This window comes from Palaemon carinicauda, chromosome 3 (genome assembly GCF_036898095.1).
Source record: "Palaemon carinicauda isolate YSFRI2023 chromosome 3, ASM3689809v2, whole genome shotgun sequence".
Classification (NCBI taxonomy): Eukaryota; Metazoa; Arthropoda; class Malacostraca; order Decapoda; family Palaemonidae; genus Palaemon; species Palaemon carinicauda.
This window is the reverse complement of record NC_090727.1, coordinates 160776779-160793061: the sequence shown is the minus strand read 5'-3', so window position 1 is coordinate 160793061 and position 16283 is coordinate 160776779. Positions and strand designations below refer to the sequence as shown.

Here is a 16283-nt window from a genome sequence, read left to right as displayed (position 1 = left end):
AGCCCAGTGAGGAAAGGAAATGAGGAAATAAAATGATGAGAACAAATTAACAATAAATCATTCTAAAAACAGTAACAACGTCAAAACAGATATGTCATATATAAACTCTTAAAAACGTCAAAAACAGATATAAATAAACTATAAAAAGACTCATGTCAGCCTGTTCAACATAAAAACATTGATAAGAGACAAACACATTTATAGCACTTGGCTACTTTTAGATAGCGAGGATGAGACTACCATGGCGATAGCAGATGTAGAGTTAGTACATAAACATGAAGTTAATTTTAGAATTACTTGTATAATAAACATATGGAGCAGAGGACTGCTGTTTCTCTTCAGCGATTGATTTAATGCCTGAAAACTTTAAATCAATCAATCAATCGCTGAAGAGAAACTGGTTGATAACACATCAAAGAGCAAACGTTCAGTAGACCGCCGAAATGTTTAGAGCTTCGCAATATTTACTATAACCTTTTCTTTTGCTATTGCTACTAACGCGAACAAGGGGAAAATAGTCTCCTGTCCGAAGGCAACACATACTTTTACTTCTTACAGACCCTAACCCATGTATTTGAGAAAGATCATCATATTTTATCAACCTAAACTTTGAATTAGTCATATCCAAGCCAGTGGCTAATATATTTTTAAGGTAACTACAACATTCGCAAACATCAGAGATTCAGAGGAAATTATTTATATAATTTCAAATCCTTGTTAGTCAGGTCTGCAGCTTTACAATTAATGTTTAAAAGCATCTGTAAATATTTTACATTACCGTGATAATGCCAAAATTGTTTTCTAATGTGTTAAAGTCAAGTTCGAAATGAGAAACATGACGTGGCGCGTAAAAACTATAGTCATTTCTTGCGATTAACTGTCCTAATTAAATTTTTCAAAGCTTTTAGACATATTTAATACCATTATTCTGTATAAAAGAAAAAAAATAGAATTAAAAACTAATATTGAATTCTTTACATATATTACTTTGGGTTTCAAACATTAAAAAGGGCATTTTACGCTTGAAGGCGTCAGAGTTTGTTTAACAGGTGAAGTGTCGAGATGTACCGCCGTGTTTTCGTGTCGTTGCTCTTATGAATATACTTGCTGTAGGTTGATTCGTTATTAAGGTATGTGTCACGACTCATGATCGTTCATACATACGTAACTTGCATTGTTGTAAAATATCAAGGTAAAACTTGTTGACAAAGTCAGAGGTCAACGGTTAGTTACTTTTGAAGAGTTGTCGCTTGAAAAAACTAGACGGAACTCGGTTCGCTGCAGGGGTTTGATGTACTCTTGAGGAGAATGTATCTCCTGTTTAGATGATAAGTAGCTTGCATATTACCTAAGATTACACCTTGCGGTAACCAACCAAGTTTGAGCCATATAACGTATTAGCTCCGAATGGGTTACTGTGAAGTTTGACAACACGTACACCGGGAATTATTGTACAAAAGTCTCAATTTTTCGACTCGGCCTAGATGAGTCTAAGGACGCCGACTGATGGCCAACTTAACTCAACCTTTCGTATAACAATCTAAACCTTTACAATATGAAAGTGTACGTGTTGTCAAATTTCACAGGAACCTATTCGGAGATATTTGGTTACTTCTTAGTCTGCATCTTTTCCCAGATGCAGACAAAGAAGAAGACGAGGTAACCAACCAAGTTTGGTTACCGCAAGGTGTATTGTTAGGTAATAAGTAAGCTACTTATAATCTAAACAGAAGATGCACTTTAATCAATAGTACATTAAACCCCTTCAGGAAAGTGTATCTCCTGTTTAGATTATAAGTAGCTGATAACGTATTAGCTTCGAATAGGTTACTGTGAAATTTGACAACACATACTTTGATATTGTAGATGTTTAGATCATTTTAGATGGTTATACGAAAGGTTGGGTTAAGTAGGCTATCGGTCGGCGTCCTTACCCCCATCTAGATTGTGTCGAAAAATTGAGACTTTTTTACAATAATTCCCTCAAAGGGTAAATGAAATCTACCAGTAACCAAACGACGATGTGATAAATCCCTAAAATGAATTCTGTCATGTTTAAAGAGAATTTTGTTTTGAAAGATTTATGATGTGCACATTTAATGACCTATAACGTAAGCATATTATTTAGCGTTACGGGACAAACAAATATAGCTTGTGCATTATCAATTTAATAATAAGTCTGTAGTCTCACAATTTTGTAAGTCTAATTCATTTATTGACCAGGTCGTTTTGTTCAAAACTAAACCTTTTGGGATTTATAGCTACAATTGAAAGTGAGTTATTTTATGTCCCAAAATTCCCCAATCAATTTCACCCCTTTAACGTATGTTTCAAATTGATTTAGTTCAGGTGCTTGGTTTGGTCATTCGATTTACCTTGGTATCTCTAAGACATGAAACTTTGAAATGGAAAGGTAAAACTGGTTTTGAGGTTCCAGCGATCATGCCGATTCACCCGTATTTCATGTTCGGCCCATCTGTATGCCTATTTGGGTATTAAAATCCTTCTTAATGCTAATTGTAAATGTAAAATATTGTGATGTCGTTTAACATTTGTATTTTAATCTAAATATTTGTACAGAATCTATGGAACCCTTGACTTGCAAATGCAACCAACTAACTGGGTAAAGTCAAGAATTTAGGGATATATATATATATATATATATATATATATATATATATATATATATATATATATATATATATATATATATATATATATATATATATATATATATATATATATAAACTATGGTGGGAAATACAAAGGATGTAGGAAGGAAATCACACACACACACACACACACAAAGATCAACCATAAACTAGTTTCCCCACTCATTTTTTTTCGTATATACTGTATATTTTTTTTATTGATAGGTCTAGTGACTGAAAAGCTTCCTTGTCTAATTTTGGCAGGTGTTATTTTGCATTCTTTTCTAGTCATTAATAAAAAAAAAAAGGCTTATTGGCGTTTATTCAACGTTATATATCTTGCCTTGAACTCCACACTTACTGCATGGTAGATTTTTTGTTATGTAGACCTACGTAGCATAGCGCAAATGAGGGCAACACCGCACCTGAACTAAGTTATTATTATTATTATTATTAGCCAAGTTACAACCCTAGTTGGAAAAGCAAGATGCTATAATCCCAAGGGCTACAATAGGGAAAAATAGCCCATTGAGGAAAGGAAATAAATAAATGATGAGAACAGATTAACAATAAATAATTCTAGAACAGTAACAACGTCAAAATAGATATGTCATATATGAAATATTAACAGCGTCAAAACCAGCTATGTCATATATAAACTTTAAAAAAACTCATGTCAGCCTGAAACGAATGGCCTTCCTGGTCCCCGTACCGGCCTATATAACAAATTTTATTAATAAAATCAAACCAAAAGTAAAAATGCCTTGTTGCGTTTTGCAATTATGCTAGTTCAATTTTATAAGAACGTGCTTGTCCTTTTCTTTGATCCAAAAAAGTTTTTGTTTCGTCTCATAAGTATTTTGGTAATTAGATTTTGTTAATCAGTTCAAATTTGCATTAAGGTAAAACGCAAGCAAACGTTATAGTGCCTTAAGAATAGTGCTACGAAGAATTATTATATATGCGTGATTAGTAAATTTATGAAAAATTTTTCATGTTCTTGCTTCAAATCAATTCATAGTTATTGATGCGCATACACACACACTCTCTCTCTCTCTCTCTCTCTCTCTCTCTCTCTCTCTCTCTCTCTCTCTCTCTCTCTCTCTCTCTCTCATATATATATATATATATATATATATATATATATATATATATATATATATATATATATATATATATATATATATATATATAGACCTTGGTGAATCTAAAGTTTTCGAACCTCTAGTATCTTCAGATAGTCTTATGTATCTTAACTGTTCCAAAATTTAACAACTCTTATTGGCTTCACATTAGTTTAGGACCGATCCGTGGTTTATGTGTGACTGTTGATGGAATTTCTCTGTTGCCAAAAAAATTGCCAACTCTACTCTAAGCGTATTCTAATAGAATTTCTCTGTTGCCGAGAAATTTCAACTCTACTGTAAGCGTATTTTAATAGAATTTCTCTGTTGCCGAGGAATTTCAACTCTACTGTAAGCGTATTTTAATAGAATTTCTCTGTTGCCGAGAAATTTCAACTCTACTCTAAGCGTATTTTAATAGAATTTCTCTGTTGCCGAGGAATTTCAACTCTACTGTAAGCGTATTTTAATAGAATTTATCTGTTTCCGAGAAATTTCAACTCTACTTTAAGCGTATTTCAATAGAATTTCTCTGTTGCCGAGAAATTTCAACTCTAATGTAAGCGCATTGAAGGTAACCTCTCCTTATTTAATCGACTGTGTAACAAGTTTCAAGTTTGACATAACGGTTTTGGACTCTCGCGCACTATAGCTATATAACATGGGTCTACTCTACAGTATATATATATATATATATATATATATATATATATATATATATATATATATATATATATATATATATATATATATAGATATATATATATATATATATATATATATATATATATATATATATATATATATATATATATATATATATATATATATATATATATATGTATCGTTTACTGATGGTGTGCCTAGTATAGAATCAGATTGGGGTGATGGCAATTATAGTCACAGCGTCTTTTAACAAAATGCGAATTCTTGTGCTGTATCCAAATGGTGTTGTTCCTGTTTTAGTCCATTCGTGCTTAAGATGACATGTTTTCTTTAAATCGATGAGACGGGACTCACGGTCCAGATTTATCAGGACCGTGGCCTTCATATAATCCAGATATAAATGCGAGCGAGGACGAAATGGCTTGGAGGGAGACCTAGCCTTAAGCGTAGGTGAGGGCTTATGTAGCCGTTTTCTTTATGTCCCCAACTTAGCACTTTAACCGCCTCTCATATTTTGAGTAGTACTACTTAATCAAGTTGTTAAATCCATGACATTAATAATCATATGCAACTAAAATATTCCTCGTTCATAATCATGAAAGGGGGAGGGGCGTTAGGATCTAGGAAATCAGAATTGGCGAGTTTCAAAATTCGTCTGTAGAGACGAATAGAACAACGGGAGGATATCTAGTTGCAAGGCAGTTATTGGCTTCCTAATAAAATCGACATAATTTGTCTCATTACTTAAGATTATGCTCCCTGTATTGGCAAGATGACTATATAGTATATAGGTAGGATCTTAGGAAGCTAAAAGTTAAGGCAAGCTGATTGACAGATTTCTTAATCTTTTCAAGAAAAAAAAAAGAAACCGTTACGGAAGAAAATCGTTGATCTAGACTTTTCTCAATTCATTATTTTTATCATTTATAAGCTTTTACTTTAGTTATATTTTCAATTGCATGGATTTTACTTACCGAATGAAAACACATTTCCGTGGAGAACTTGTTGCAGTCGCCATAAGCATCATTTAACCACTTTAGCTTTTCAGCCCCATGAATTAACTATATTGGTGATTTTCCTTGCATAGGCATCTGTCATTTTTTTTACCCCCCAAAGGTATCTGCAATTTTCCCCAAGTTAGCTGTAAATAGTTCCTTTGCGCTTGGTAGAGAATTGGTTATTTTTCAATATTAAACTTACCCGATAATCATGTAGCTGTCAACTCCGTTGCCCGACAGAATTCTATGGAGGGATACGCCAGCTATCACAATACTAGAAGGGGGTGTACTTACCAGCGCCACCTGTGGCCAGGTACTCAATCATTTGTTGTTGACACCTCCTCAATTATTCCTCTGTCGTGCTTCCGGCTAGACGTTCTGGGATACGCTTATGATCTTCGAGTTTATTCACGGATATTTGGTGAAGTATTCTCTCAGATTAACGGCTGTCGCTTTACTGGAATCCTTCTTATATTAGCTAGATAGCTTTTATATAATACTGATATAACGGTTAACGAATTTTGCTTGTTTTTGGATCACCCTTTGGCTAACTCTTTGAAACAAGATGTCTGACGTTTCGCAAGCCCCCTCCCATAGACGATGTAGGTCTTGCAATAGGCGTATTCCGAAGGCCTCGGTAGATCCTCACACCGCTTGTTCTGACTGTAGGGACAGGCCCTGTCTATTAGAAAATCGATGTGAGGAATGCGCCGGACTTTCGGAATTGGATTTTGTCCGTCTTTTAAAATATTCATCTAAGTTAGAGAGAGGTAGAGTTAGGAGAAGTTCTTCTCACTCTTCTATGTTTTCCTCACCTCATGATCCCCTACCTTTTCCTACCCCTGTAGTGGCTACCCCCGAACCTACTGTGTGCCCTCCGCCTGATATGTCAGTTGTTTTGCGTGCTATTCAGGCTTTAGGCGATAAAGTAGAATCAGTGGTAAGTGACCATAAGTCTCTGATGGCCGAAGTTAAAGAACTGAAGGTCAAGAGTGCAGTGGGTGGAATTAGTGCCAGTGCTGTGACGAGTGCTAGTGTCGGTGCAGTGCCAAGTGCTAGTGGTGCCAGTGTGGTGCGTGAGGATTTTTCTGTGCGAGCCAGTCGTCCTCCCAGTCCGGGACCTCTTGCAAGCTCCCATGCCCAGGGGAGAAGCAATGTCGAAGGGCTTAAGGGTTCGACAGGCCTTGTTAGGCGCACAGAACTATCCTCGGTGGTTGCGGGCGTGTCTTCCTTAGACCGTCACTCCCACCTGCAGACGATTGAGCCCGTCTTATTCTCGTCCGCTGATCAACTAGCAGGGAAGAAACGTTGGTCTCAGGTCTCGAGACCGCTTAAACGTAGAGTCCAGTCCGTGAGTGCTCAGCCAGGTTGCAGTCATTGGCTCAGCTCTGACTCGCCTCAGTCATCTGTCGACTGTACTCCGCCCAAGAGGAGTAAGGTTCTGCCAAAACAGAGCCCGACTGTGACTTTACCTCAGTCTGTTATCGTTTCTGCCGATCCCAAGTGGACCCTGCTTCAGTCCATGCAAGCTCAGCTTTCGGACTTGATGCGTGAGTGTCGGGCTGAGAGTGTTGCACCTCCTCCTCCGCCTGTTCTCGCTCCGCCTGTGCTCGCCCCGCCTGCACTTGCTCCGCCTGGTCGCAGCACCATCTGCCAGGCGTACGATGTTGAGCCACTTTCGGAGTTCGCTGTTCCCAGTGGTGTTCAGCCTCAGCCTTCTTTAAGGCAACCCTTGCTTTGGGATCAGGAGAGTTATTCCACTCTTCCTCCACCTCCCCTTGCTGCTCCACCAGTGGTGCAACTCTCGGTTGGGGTACAACAACCTCTCCCCTCCGTGAGTCTGTCTGCTCAGCCATCGCTGCAGCGAGCTCAACCCTCCTCAAGGCAAGCTCCTCTACACCCTGGACTTGCGCCTCAGGAGCCTCAGCTTGCGAGAACTTTACCTTGTTCTGCGCAGCCTCAACCTCATCATGCTCCGCTCATCTCACAGGAACAGGAACGGACTACTCCGCCTCCGTCCTCCGCTCAGCTTGTGCAATCCTTGGGTTCAACCTCTCTTGCTAGGAGTCAACCTCCTTCACCCATGCGCCTGCCTTCTGCTTCGTCTGTTGTTCAGCCTTTGCAGTCTGAGCCTCAGGTTTTCCCTCAACAGTTACTGGAAGAGGAAACTACTGTTATTGTTCCTACCCGTTCTGACTCTGCGGTTCAGCATTCTGGTCCGATCTCTTCGCTACCCTCTGCTGATGAGGTGTCGGATGATGAGGAGGCACACCTTGATCCCTCATCAGACGTGGACGAATCTAAGCTTTCTCCATTGTCGATTGATTTTCGTAAGGTCTTGGCTCTACTCAGGGAGATTTACCCAGACCACTTCGTCTCTGCTATTCCCCGCTCTCCACCATCTGAGTTTTCGCTGGGCGTACAACAAGCTAAGTCCAACTATACTAAGCTTGTCCTAGCTAGATCCTCCAAGAGGGCTTTAAGGATCTTAGGGGAGTGGCTGCAGTCTAAACAACACCTTGGCAAGACTTCCTTCATGTTCCCTCCAACGAAGCTCGCTTCGAAAGGTTGCGTTTGGTATGCCACAGGGGAAGCACCAGGCTTAGGAGTACCTGCCTCTGCCCAGGCTGACTTCTCAAGTCTGGTGGACTCGCCTCGGAGAACTGCTATGAGACGCTCGAAGGTTTGTTGGACCTTCTCAGACCTGGATCATTTTCTGAAAGGGTTGTTCAGAGCATTTGAAATGTTCAACTTTCTCGACTGGTGCCTGGGAGCCCTCAGCAAGAAAACCTCTCCTGCGGACAAAGATTCTGCCATGCTAATAATGTCCTGCATGGATAAGGCCATCAGAGATGGATCGGGTGAGCTAGCGTCGTTATTTGTATCAGGGGTGTTGAAGAAAAGGGAACAACTGTGTACCTTCCTTTCCGCCAGCTTTACACCTTGCCAACGGTCACAACTCCTTTTTGCTCCACTCTCAAAGTTCCTCTTTCCCGAGGAGCTAGTTAAGGACTTGTCGGCTGCCCTGATACAAAAGGACACGCACGATCTTGTAGCCTCATCGGCTCGTAAGTCTAAGGTTGCCACCTCAGTCCCCAAGACTTATCGCTCCCCAGTGGCTGATACCCCGGCTACGAGGTTCATACCGCCCTTTCGTGGTAGAGCCCCCAGCCGAGGAAGCTCCCGTCCAGACTCTCACAGGAGCAAGTCTAGGAAAGGATCCAGGACATCTAAGGGAAAGAACTGACTCTCAGATTCTCCAGACAACAGTAGGAGCCAGACTCAAGATCTTCTGGCGAGCCTGGGAGAAGAGAGGTGCAGACGCACAGTCTGTCAGTTGGCTGAGGTACGGTTACAGGATTCCATTCTGCCTCAAACCACCTCTGACCACATCGCCCATCAACCTCTCTCCCAACTACAAAGAAGAGGACAAGAGGCTAGCATTGCAACAGGAGGTGTCGCTACTTGTGCAGAAGAAGGCAGTGGTTATAGTCCGGGACCATCAATCCCCGGGCTTCTACAACCGTCTCTTTCTTGTGGCCAAGAAGACAGGAGGTTGGAGACCGGTGCTGGACGTCAGCTCTCTCAACGAGTATGTCACCAAGCAGACGTTCACGATGGAGACGACCAAGTCGGTCTTAGCAGCGGTCAGACAGGAGGACTGGATGGTCTCGTTGGACTTGAAAGATGCATACTTTCACGTTCCCATTCATCCAGACTCCCAACCTTTCCTGAGATTCGTTTTCGGAAAGGTTGTCTATCAGTTCCAAGCCCTGTGTTTTGGCCTAAGCACAGCTCCTATGGTCTTTACTCATCTGATGAGGAATGTAGCGAAATTCCTACACTTATCGAACATCAGAGCCTCCCTCTACCTAGACGACTGGCTGTTGAGAGCCTCCACGAGTCGTCGTTGTCTGGAGAACCTCAATTGGACTTTAGACTTAATCAGAGACCTAGGTCTATTAGTCAATATAGAGAAATCTCAACTCATTCCCTCCCAATCCATTGTGTACCTGGGAATGGAGATTCAGAGTCAGGATTTTCGGGCTTTTCCATCGGCCCCCAGGATAAACCAAGCCCTAGAGTGCATCATGAGCATGCTGAAGAGGAGCAATTGCTCAGTGAGACAGTGGATGAGTCTCACAGGGACCCTCTCATCACTGGCCCTGTTTGTCGAGCTAGGAAGACTCCACCTCCGCCCTCTTCAATTCCATCTTGCTGCTCATTGGGACAAGGGCTCGACTCTAGAAGCAGTCTCTATCCCTATCAACCAAGAGATGAAGACCACTCTCCTGTGGTGGAAGCACAATCTCCTTCTCAAGGAGGGTCTATCATTGGCCATCCAGACCCCCAATCTTCATCTCTTCTCAGATGCATCGGACTCGGGCTGGGGTGCGACCTTGGACGGACGGGAATGCTCAGGAGTATGGAACAAGGAACAAGGATTACTCCACATCAACTGCAAGGAACTGTTAGCAGTTCATCTAGCCCTGTTGAACTTCAAGTCCCTCCTGCTAGGCAAAGTGGTGGAGGTGAATTCAGACAACACCACAGTCTTGGCTTACATCTCCAAGCAAGGAGGGACCCATTCGAGGAGCCTTTACGAGATCGCAAGGGACCTCCTCATTTGGACAAGAGGTCTAAACCTCACTCTGGTCACGAGGTTCATCCAGGGCGATATGAATGTTTCAGCGGATCGCCTCAGCAGAAGGAATCAGGTCATTCCCACGGAATGGACCCTCCACAAGAGTGTGTGCAACAGACTTTGGACCTTGTGGGGTCAACCTACCATAGATCTGTTTGCCACCTCCATAACCAAGAGACTTCCGCTTTATTGTTCCCCTGTTCCAGACCCTGCAGCGGTTCATGTGGATGCTTTTCTTCTGAACTGGTCCCATCTCGACCTGTACGCATTCCCTCCGTTCAAGATAATAAACAAAGTTCTGCAGAAATTCGTCTCGCACGAAGGGACACGGCTGACGCTGGTTGCTCCCCTTTGGCCTGCAAGAGAATGGTACACAGAGGTACTTCAATGGCTAGTCGACTTCCCCAGGACTCTACCTCTAAGAGTGGACCTTCTACGTCAACCACACGTAGACAGGTTGCATCCAAACCTCCACGCTCTTCGGCTGACTGCCTTCAGACTGTCGAAAGATTCGCTAGAGCTAGAGGCTTTTCGAAGGAGGCAGCCAGTGCGATTGCCAAAGCTAGAAGAGTTTCCACTCGTAGAGTCTACCAGTCTAAGTGGGAGGTCTTCCGAAGCTGGTGTAGAGCCAATTCAATATCCTCTACCAATACCTCTGTGATCCAAATAGCTGACTTCCTTCTACATCTTAGGAATGAGAGATCCCTTTCAACACCTACGATTAAAGGATATAGGAGCATGTTGGCCTCAGTTCTCCGCCACAGGGGTTTGGACCTGTCTTCCGACAAGGACCTTCAAGACATTCTCAAGTCTTTTGAGACGTCTAAAGAACGTCGTCTTTCCACTCCAGGCTGGAATCTAGACGTAGTCTTAAGGTTCCTTATGACATCTAGGTTCGAACCTCTCCAGTCAGCTTCCTTCAAGGATCTTACCCTCAAGACTGCTTTTCTCGTTTGCCTTGCAACAGCTAAGAGAGTCAGTGAGGTTCATGCCTTCAGCAAGAACATTGGTTTCACAACCGAATCTGCAACATGTTCTTTTCAGCTTGGATTCCTAGCAAAGAACGAGCTTCCTTCACGTCCTTGGCCTAGATCGTTCGAAATACCTAGCCTCTCCAACATGGTAGGTAACGAACTAGAGAGAGTTCTTTGCCCTGTCAGAGCTCTCAAATATTATCTGAAGAGGTCTAAACCTATTCGAGGACAGTCAGAAGCCTTATGGTGTGCCATCAAGAAACCCTCGAGACCCATGTCCAAGAATGGGCTTTCGTACTATATAAGGCTTCTGATCAGAGAAGCACATTCTCACTTAAAGGAGGAAGACCTTGCATTGCTGAAGGTAAGGACCCACGAAGTAAGAGCTGTAGCTACTTCGTTGGCCTTTAATAAAAACCGTTCTCTGCAGAGCATAATGGATGCAACCTATTGGAGGAGCAAGTCAGTGTTTGCATCATTTTATCTGAAAGATGTCCAGTCTCTTTACGAGAACTGCTACACCCTGGGACCATTCGTAGCAGCGAGTGCAGTAGTAGGTGAGGGCTCAGCCACTACATTCCCTTAATCCCATAACCTTTTTTAACCTTTCTCTTGAATACTTTTATTGTTGTTTTTTATGGTTGTTACGGTAGGCTAAGAAGCCTTCCGCATCCTTGGATTTGGCGGGTGGTCTATTCATTCTTGAGAAGCGCCTGGGTTAAAGGTTTGGTAGAGGTCCTTTAGTAGGGGTTGCAACCCCGTGTACTTTGGCACCTTTGGGTTGATTCAGCCTCCAAGAGGAACGCTGCGCTCAGTAAGGAAGACGAACTTTAAATAAAGAGGCAGAGTAACGGTTCTATTCGACTTCCTTACCAGGTACTTATTATTTCATTGTTATTTGAGATAACTGTTATATGAAATATGGGATACTTAGCTATCCTTTAATCTTGTACACTGGTTTTCACCCACCTCCCTGGGTGTGAATCAGCTACATGATTATCGGGTAAGTTTAATATTGAAAAATGTTATTTTTATTAATAAAATAAATTTTTGAATATACTTACCCGATAATCATGATTTAATCGACCCTCCCTTTCCTCCCCAGAGAGAACCAGTGGACCGAGGAATAATTGAGGAGGTGTCAACAACAAATGATTGAGTACCTGGCCACAGGTGGCGCTGGTAAGTACACCCCCTTCTAGTATTGTGATAGCTGGCGTATCCCTCCATAGAATTCTGTCGGGCAACGGAGTTGACAGCTACATGATTATCGGGTAAGTATATTCAAAAATTTATTTTATTAATAAAAATAACATATTACTCCATTGGGTGTATGTATTTTGGAATAGGTCTGCTGATTGGCACAAATTCATCAACTCCCTATTATTTTGAATGTTGAGATGTCTGAGCGGTTTTTTTTTTTTTTTTTTTTTTCAAAACTTTAGATATGCTGAAGGTAATCATCCGTTCCCTAGTTTGTAGTATGACCTTTGGAAAAGCCTTAGGCTTAGAGCATCACCGGTGACCTTATAATTTCCAGTGGTGTACAAAATGTAAATCCATTGATTGTAGTCAGGAAGTTCGTATGGTTGACATTGATGGTAGTGCTATCTTCAATCGTGTTAATGTAATCCAGAGGAACGAGTGCAGTATTAGAAAAAAATTACAGGCCTGTTCAAGTTAATGGTAATTTTAATATAATTTTTGTTCTAAAGGAATGTTATAGCTGTTACTCAGGGTAGTGTTCTCAGCCATTACTTTTCATATTAAACACGGTACGTATAGCCTATGTGGTTTGACCTTTGAAATAAGCTCGTTGCATTTGCAGGTGTTGATAATAGGTTTGCATAATTTCCAGCGGTGGCCGAATCCCTTAGTAAAGGTCTAATTACTCATAGTACATGGTACAAATTATGGAGTTGGGTGGAAATTAAACCCTAACAAAACTCACAGTATGATTTTGAAGTTGGTTAAGGACAGTTGGGGTTCCTCAACATCCAAATCTTTTTATTGATCACCATCATCTCCCATTCCTATTGACGTAAAGGGCCTCGGTCAGATTTCGCCAGTCGTCTCTATCTTGAGTTTTCAAATAAATACTTCTCCATTCATCATCATCTACTCCACGCTTCATAGTCCTCGGCCATGTAGGCCTAGGTCTTCCATTGATAAATGCTCTTTAACTGTATACAACTCGTTTAAAATTAGAGGGGTGATTCTTGATTGCAAATTTAATTTTGAGAAACTCACTTGGTCTGTTTCTTCTTCAATTACATTAAAAAATAGCTTATTGGGAAAGTCTTTTAAGATTTTATGTGATTAGTCTACCCTGTGGAGAGGGGTGTTTCGAGTTTTCGTTTGCCTGTCTGGTCTTCCGCTGCTGACTCGTCTTAATTCGTTTGACAAAAAACTTACGGCCTATTAAATTTCTTATTCCGGATCTGGATATCAATATCTGGAACAGTCGTTCACTTAGTTCTTTATACATGTTGCATAAGTTTTTTTTTTTTCATAATTCTGACCATACTTTTCATTCAAATCAGCCCAGACTGTACCATTCTGTAAGTAGTACTAAATCGTGCCTTCTCCACCATATTGCTCAATACCACGTAGTATTTTAGAAGTTTTATTCCAAATATGACCTATTTGGGAAGGATCATCCTAATCTGGCAGTGGAATCGGTGGAACTGGAACTAAAGAAGTTCAAAATTTTTGTAAATGTTTTTCTGTTAAGCAGGTTGTCTCCTTTTATCATTTATGTATGACTGATATATTGTAACGTTGTTACTGATCTTATAATATTTTGTTTTCATTTGTTAATTATAATTAGTTTATTTGATATTCTTATTTACTTTATTTACTATTCCCTAGTTCCTTTCCTTACTATTTTTCCCGTTGTAGCCCTTGGGCATGTACCATCCTACCTTTCCAACGAGGGTTGTAGCTTGGCTAGTACTCATAATATTGAGAATTGCCAGCATGGCAGTCTATATTTTACGCAAGCGATTGCGTTACTGAACCAACGAAATATGACCGGTGAAAATACACTTATGCTTTGGTTTTATGTAGATAAGTCAAATTTAAACAGAGGGATGAAAAAACTTAGAATTTATTACCGCTTCTTTTTCATATTGTTTACATGACCGTCAATTGGGTTTGATACTGGAAGGTATCAAATAAATCAAATAAATTGTTGAAATGGTAGACTAAGTTTCTTTCATTATTTTTTTTATATATATTATTTGGCCACTATGGTATCCACTGCCATTTACACTAGATTCAAGATCTGCTGCAAGATTTTAAGTATAGGTTTTTGAGACGATGCTTGGTGACACCGTGCCCCTAAATGCCTAAAACGCACAATGCAATATTTACCTCGAAAACACTTGATGAAGTGCCTGTCGTAACTCGAATACACTTTTCTTCCCTTATCTTTTAGTATTGTCATGATAAAACAATCAGATCCCCCCTAAAACAGAAACCATCAACCTGCAGGTACAGTAGATGACCCTTACCTGAATTATATGGGAAGCGAAGAATCATCTTTATATTACTAGAATGAAGTCATTGAGTCATGCTCAAGTAGGGAACTTGTCACATTAAGTCATTCTGGGATACGGACATACTAAAGGAATTGTCTGAATCAGCCTCCCTGAAGTTTCGCCATAGGTCAGCATCTGTTTTGTATTGAGCATTCTTTGCTTCCAGCTTGGTATATGTTGAAGAGCAAGGTTTGTCATCGAAAACCATTCGATGACCTACATCGACTCAGCCGTCGATAGTTTAATTTTAACGTACAGAGAGGCGACCAGGTATTTGCAGCCCCGCCTCTATGGTATACGCATTTTGAGTGACGTCAGTTAGATTACCTACCTGAATATACGAGTAAATCTCATAGACTTTATGTTAATTTTGAGGAAAAATGTACTGTAAAGGTTCAAAGGCCTCTCATGAATGGCAGAGGCAATGGACATGTACATTTCCCTAGTAAGCAGAACTGTGCCCTACAGACTGACCGTCTATGGATATGATCGGCGCCCAATCCCCCTCTCTACCCAAGCTACGATCAGGGAGGGCCATGCAATGGCTGTTGATAACAGCAGATAGACCTATAGGCTTCTCCAAACCCCCTATCCTTAGTTCACAAAGATGGTGAGGTTGCAAACCCTAAAGCAACCAACGAATTTGAATGATTGATTGATTGATTTAGAATTCTCTGGCATTCTGACATCGGAGCACATTGACGCCGTAACGATTTTGAGCGGGACTCGAACCCCAGTTTGGTGATCACCAGGCAGGGACGTTTCCAATAGGCCACCGCAACCCTTATTGTACCCTTCAGTAAAACGATCGTCCCTAATTTAAAGAGTTCACGTTTACTATGCATTTTACATTGACTTTTTTTTAAACATTTTGAATCTCCTTGTTGATAAACATTGGTGAGCATTATATTTTTTATTTAATATATTTTTCAATAGCTTGTTACTTTGGTTTAGATATCAGAACAATTATTTCCTCCATTATTTGATTATAGTTCAGAGGGAGAAATAGCAGTGATATTTTATCTCATCTCTCATTAAAGGGGTGGGAGCAAGCTATCTTATGAGGGCCAGTTGATCCGAAAATATTTGGTTTGAGCCCTTATCCATTTCAGTAATTATAAACTTATCGGTACCGTCTCAAAGAGACTCGATCATGCACTCGCATGCATCTTCAACCCCAACTGACACTTCCAATATATATATATATATATATATATATATATATATATATATATATATATATATATATATATATATATATATATATATATATGCACTTAACCATCGAGGCAGCATCCTTCATTCACTATACATTCATACACAATTCTTAGCACATCCGGTTTAGGAACTAGGGAAGTAATATGTAGGGAATATTCTTCATTGTACATTTCCATTTATCTTACATATTGTTTAGTCTTTATTTTCCGTTTGTAATGCCTAACCTCCCTATTCAAAATCCTCATTCTGAAAAGCACTATATTTGACAAAGTAATGCACGACATCGTTTGGTAAGTTTACAGATCTACTGATTAACATAGTAAGTGTTTTCAAGTTACTTTTATTCTGGTTTCAGTGATTCATTTCCATAGTAGCAGGCAAATGGTTTCTTTTTGTATAAAATTCACAAGATGGTATCATTAGCTCATTATTCTCCTTACACATCTCCCCTATCCAGAAGTTATC

At 40.4% G+C, this 16283-nt stretch overlaps 1 protein-coding gene across 1 annotated transcript in view; it reads left to right on the top strand.

Annotated features, from left to right (window-relative positions):
- The first annotated feature begins 1030 nt into the window (after positions 1-1030).
- Positions 1031-16283, top strand: part of EMC6 (ER membrane protein complex subunit 6) — a 637720-nt gene continuing 622467 nt past the window's right edge. Inside the window, exon 1 of the mRNA XM_068371071.1 lies at positions 1031-1130. The gene's annotated coding sequence lies outside the window, so the exon portion shown is untranslated. The remainder of the gene's footprint in view (positions 1131-16283) is intronic.